We start from the raw sequence: 5,694 nt of genomic DNA, 5'->3' as shown, positions 1-5,694 counted from the left end.
GTTAGCCAGGCGGCTGCATGGTCACAGACGGAACAGGCTCTAGAGTTATGCCCAGAATACGACGGTTGTGCGGGGAAAGAGCGCCTCCCCGGCATCGGAAAGCTACAGAGCAGAGAGAGCCTCCCTCCCCATCTTTGATCTCACACTCCGCGCCCCCCCCCCCGCAAACTCTCACATTTCCCAAACCATTCATAACTGGTGTTCCAGATGGCCGAGGAAAGCAACGGGGAAGAGCCGTAGCTTAGTGGCGGAGCATCTGCATTGCATACAGAGGGTCTCAAGATCGATCTCCTCCAGTTCCAGGGATGGCTGAGTGAGCGACTCCTGCCTAACATCCTGGAAAGCCACAGTTAGCCATGGTCGATGATTGTTGTTACTTAGTCGTGTCCGACTCTTCGTGACCCCCTGGACCAGAGCACGCCAGGCACTCCTGTCTTCCACTGCCTCCCGCAGTTTGGTCAGACTCATGCTGGTAGCTTCGAGAACACTGTCCCACCATCTTGCCCTCTGTCGTCCCCTTCTCCTTGTGCCCTCCATCTTTCCCAACATCAGGGTCTTTTCCAGGGAGTCTTCTCTTCTCCTGAGGTGGCCAAAGTATTGGAGCCTCAGCTTCACGATCTGTCCTTCCAGTGAGAACTCAGGGCTGATTTCCTTCAGAATGGAGAGGTCTGAACTTCTTGGCCGACTGTACTGAGCCCAATGGACCAGTAGACTACTATGTTCCAAGAAAATAAAACAAGGGAAGCAAAGGATCCCTGCACCCCCATCCCAGGAGAGGGGATTTTATCACGAGCGGTCTCTTTTATTGCTAGTCATCAGCCTAGCGAAGCTGACTCTCCTTGCATCCAGACAAGGTTTTTTTTTAACAAGTTGAAAGATCCCAACTGAAATTAGTCGGCAACTTTCGGATTCTGAAGCACAAAATTCTCTGATCTGAATAAAGAACCACCATTATTATTATTATTCTCCTCCTTCAAATTATTTTATTGCATTTAGGTACATTTCTCCAATGTGATGTCATGGGCGTAGCCAGGATTTTTGTTGGTGGAGTCCTGGGGGCGGGGGGGGGGGACAGAACCTCAGTTAGCTATGTATTTTTATTGATTTGTATTGATTGATGGGGTGGGGCAGCTGCCTCTCCCTGCCCACCCTTGGCTACGCCCATCAGTATTTGCACACGTTTCTGCTCCCTCTTCCTTCGTATGGATTGGGCAGGATTCACACGTCCCTGTTTACATTCCAAGTGATGTTATTAAGCATAATAATATAGCAACAGCCACCTCAGCTGAATGAACTGGAGGTAGGGAGGCAGACCCACCCTCTTCATACTAATTCGGAACTAAATCCCCCGCTGGGTTCAGACCAGAGGGTTTTATTCCCAAATCAATGCTCATGAAACTGCAACCTTATATTGATCCTGATTTAAATCCCGCAGAGAAGTTATCCACGCTTTCAAACATCCCGAAGGTGTCTACCAATTAATACAGTACTTTCAAATTAGTTGGTGTAAAAAAAAATTTTTTTGGGGGGGGGGAAGGCTGAATCGGGGAGGGAAAGAAAGGATTAAGCTCGTGAGGAGAGGAGCCCCTCTAGTTCTCCGCAAGTTCCCAGCTTTCGTTTTTTTAATGCTTCTAAATAGATAGGATTAAGGTGATTCTTTCATGACTTTTTGCAAAGTTTAGTTACTCCTTTTTGCGCCGTATTCTGATTGTAAATTGTTCTACAAGTTTTAATATTTTATTTTATGTTGTAACCCATTCTGGGAACTGCTATGATATCATCCTCATAGTTCAATTAACAGCAGCAGCAACAACAACTCATTATTTTAAACACCCTTTTCACATCAACGCAAAACATTTGACATGCTTTCTGAAAGTTTTATTCTCTCTCTCTAATTTCCTAATTTCAGCCGATATTCATTCATAAAATATTTTTTCTTCTCGCAGCTACGAACTGATAGGTAAATCGGAAACACCTTCTCGCAGCCTCTCCTTCTCTCCTCGGTTGCCGCTCAGAGATGAGCCCCACCGAACACAGAGGAACTTACTCCCGCGTAAGGCCACTACAGAACAAGCCACACCCCACACCCCCGCTGCAACGGAAGATGCAGCCCTGAATGTTTCATCGATCCACGTTTCTCTTCTGCAGCTCAACCCACCCATATCTGAGCTAGGTGTCTCTTCCCTGGGGGGTGGGGAGGGGTCGATGAGCAAAGCCTGAGAAGTTAACCCCTTCCTGAACGTGCGCGCGCTCAGGGTAGCTCAGAAGTACACCTCGATGTGTTTCGTTCCATTTAGTTCTTAGGGAGTGAGTTCCAGGGAATTCAAGATAAGCATCCAGCAGTGTAGAATGCACAATAATATAAGCAAACGGCTTTATAGTCAGTCAGAACATTGGTCCATTTAGCTTAGTAAGGTCTACACAGATTGGCAGAGACTAATCACTTCAGGATTTCAGGGAGGGTCTTTTCCAGTGGATAAAGTGATTGATTTGATTGATATCCTATGTCCTTTTAAAATGTGGGTTGTGGGGGAGGGGTTATTGGGTTGTTGTTTTTATTTTGATTGTGTATTTTGTGGTTTTATATTTTGATTCTATTCTGTGAACTGCCCTGAGACCTCTGGGTCTCAGGTGTATAAATTCAAATTTAAATTCTAATAATAATAATAATAATAATAATAATAATAATAATAATAATAATACAGAAAAGTTTATCCTGCCTCTCTCATGTCACTAGACCTGGTGAACTTCCAAAGAAGCTGAATTTTGGAATATTCAGGATGGGTAAAACAAAATGCTTCATGTAGCAGCACATAGTTAAACTGTGGAACTTGTTAGAATCATAGGCTTGTAGAGTTGGGATGGACCCCCAGAGGTCATCTAGTCCAATTCCCTGCAACCCAGGAATCGTTCCCACATAAGGCAGCGGAGGCCACCATCTTGGATGGCTTCAAGAGAGGATTTGGGGATAGGGCTACCAACGGCTACTAGGCCACAATGGCTCTGCTCTGCTTTCTGGGTCAGAGGCAGTACAATGCTTCTGAAAACCAGTTGATGGAAACCACAGGAGGGGGAAAGTGCTCTTGGGGAGTTTGTGGCTTTCCCAAAGGCATCTGGCTGGCCACTGTGAGAGCAGGATGCTGGTCTATACAGCCCATTGGGCTAACCCAGCACAGCTCTTCTTGGCTGACCTAAAGCAAGCCCACTCCAGCACGTAATTCTGTTCCATTTCTAGACCACCGAACTAAATGTGAAGTAACATGATTGTCATTTATCCTTTTACACATGGTCATTAAGGAAGAAAAAAATGAAACTAAGTCTCTGCCCTCAAGGAGCTTGCAGTGGGATAGCCGTGGTATTCTGGGTGGGCAGAGTTGTGGTTGTTGTCGTTTCTGAAATGAGGAGCAGAGAAGACACCCAAAATCAGAACCCATGAACAGGACTTACATCTGTTTCTTACTCAGCTGATAAACTAGAACTCCCTTCCCTGCACTGCTGTTAGTAGGGGCAGGAATGAATGTTCTATTTGCTATTGATTAGATTTAATATATCTTTTCGGTGATTTTCATTCAAATGAATCCCTAAGCAGCTCAGAAACAATGAAATAACAATAACATGATAGAACATAATAGAACTTCATACAAATTTATGTATTTATACAAAAACAGTATAAATCATATAGAATATCACAAATACAACATATTAGTAAATAATCAGTGAAACCATTACCATATAAAACACTGTTAGCTATCGGTAAGTTTTTAATGTTTGATGTTTTAGTATGTTCTGATATACAGTGGTAGCTTGGTTCCCGAACGGCTTAGTTGTCAAACCAATCGGCTCCCGAACGCCGCAAACCCATAAGTAACTGTTCTGGTTTGTGAACATTGTTTGGAAGCTGAACGTCTGATGTGGCTTCTGAGGCTTCTGATTGAGTGCAGGAAGCTCCTGCAGCCACTCGGAAGCCACACCTTGGTTTTCGAACAGTTCCGGGAGTCAAATGGACTCCCAGAATGGATTAAGTTCAAGAACCAAGGTACCACTGTATGCTGTGAGCCGCCCAGAGTGGCTAGGGAAACCCAGCCAGATGGGTGGGCTAATAATAATAATAATAATAATAATAATAATAATAATAATAAAACAACAACTATGCAGCAACTAAAAAAATAATTAATCAGAATTAAAGCAAAATTCATATTATATAACTGACAAATCAACACAACATTTTAAATCTATAAAACTATATTAGCAACACTGACAAAATAGCATCCAAAAACTAAAAATCAGCACTGTTAAGTTCATACACACATACTCTCCACTCTCATGACTCCTAAGCTCATACATCCACATAATGCCCATGGCCACCGCTCCCTCCTGAAGGTTCCTCGGACTGGAGGTGGGGCAACAAAGGTGAAACCTTGAGGGTGTCCTCAAGATTTTTAGGAGGGGAAAATAATCTCCCAAACTCAAACATGTGGGAAGATCTGCAGCCAAATGCATGATTGCTTGACAGTCACAAACGAGCAATGGCACCATGGAATTTCAGAACTTGTAGAGAGGAGACTCTGTGATGCCATATCCCCAAACTTGTTGGCAGAAAAAATACAATGGTTTAATCCCTAACCTCTCCCACCTGCAATGGAGCAAGTTGTCTGTGAGCTCTCATCCAGAGAGTTCACTCATTTTGAACTGGACTTCTGTAACTTTTAAGGATTATTGCCTGCCTGAATTTCATCACTGAATCCTGGCAAGACTCTTAATGTGAGTAAACTTTATTTTCTCGTTTACTTAAACAGCCTGAGAGTGATTCTCTTTCTTTCTTTCGTATTCATTTAATTCTTCACCATGACTGCCTCCAAGAAATAACATTGGAAAACCCCCCAGAGAGGGATACATACAGGGACTGTGCTAAAGCAGAACTGAAAAATCCCAGGAGTGAGGAACAAAAGTAGAACTATCTAAGCAAAGACAATTAAACAAAAATACCTGCAGAACACATATCCTTTCTTCTTTGAGTTTTAAACTGAGAAAGTCCCTTGGAATTCTAACAGATTTTGTCTCAAATACAGACTAACAAGAATGAACAGGAGGGCTACAATACAAAACTTTCACTACAGAACGCTGTACACCCTGTTGTAAAAATCCTTCCCTCGAAACCCCCTTAACCACTGTGTCTATTTGCTTGCTTGCTGAGCTTGTCTGTGGAGAAGGACATAGGTTTTCTCCTTTATCCCGTCTTTATTGTATGGCTGACATGTCTGAGTATCAACACAATAATCAAGGCAGCTGAGGTCAGTCAAGTCATCAATGAAATCAAATAACTAGCTAATATCATACGTAATTGAAGGGCTGTTGGGATGCATTCTCTTCACACGTTCTTCATACATTTTACAGACTCCTTCCATGCATTAATTCATTCACTGACTCATAATCAGCAAAAGTCCTGCCTTCTGATTGTTTGGGTAGGTTGAACAAGCAAAATTATGTGAGACATGGTGACTCGTTCAGTTGGGCTCAGGCACGAAGCACCAAGTGATTTTCTTATTAAGAGGGAAACATAAAAGGAAAGGATGACCCAAGTCTGCCTTAGCATCCTTGGATAACATAATTGTTCTAGAAGGTTATACAAACCTTCTAAACACGGATAGTGATATTAGTCTCCTGAAATACATATTTATCTCACACACACGGGAA

At 43.0% G+C, this 5,694-nt stretch overlaps 1 pseudogene across 1 annotated transcript; it reads right to left on the bottom strand.

Annotated features, from left to right (window-relative positions):
• Nucleotides 1-5,058: 5,058 nt before the first annotated feature.
• LOC310836120 (enhancer of rudimentary homolog pseudogene) lies at nt 5,059-5,494 on the bottom strand (annotated as a pseudogene). Its single transcript has one exon. The product of its transcript is annotated as an enhancer of rudimentary homolog pseudogene (transcript).
• Between the last annotated feature and the right edge of the window lie 200 nt (nt 5,495-5,694).

This window comes from Podarcis gaigeae, assembly GCF_964106915.1.
Source record: "Podarcis gaigeae genome assembly, chromosome: Z".
NCBI classification, from domain to species: Eukaryota; Metazoa; Chordata; class Lepidosauria; order Squamata; family Lacertidae; genus Podarcis; species Podarcis gaigeae.
The sequence above is the reverse complement of the archived record's forward strand: the minus strand, read 5'-3'. Positions and strand labels throughout refer to the sequence as shown.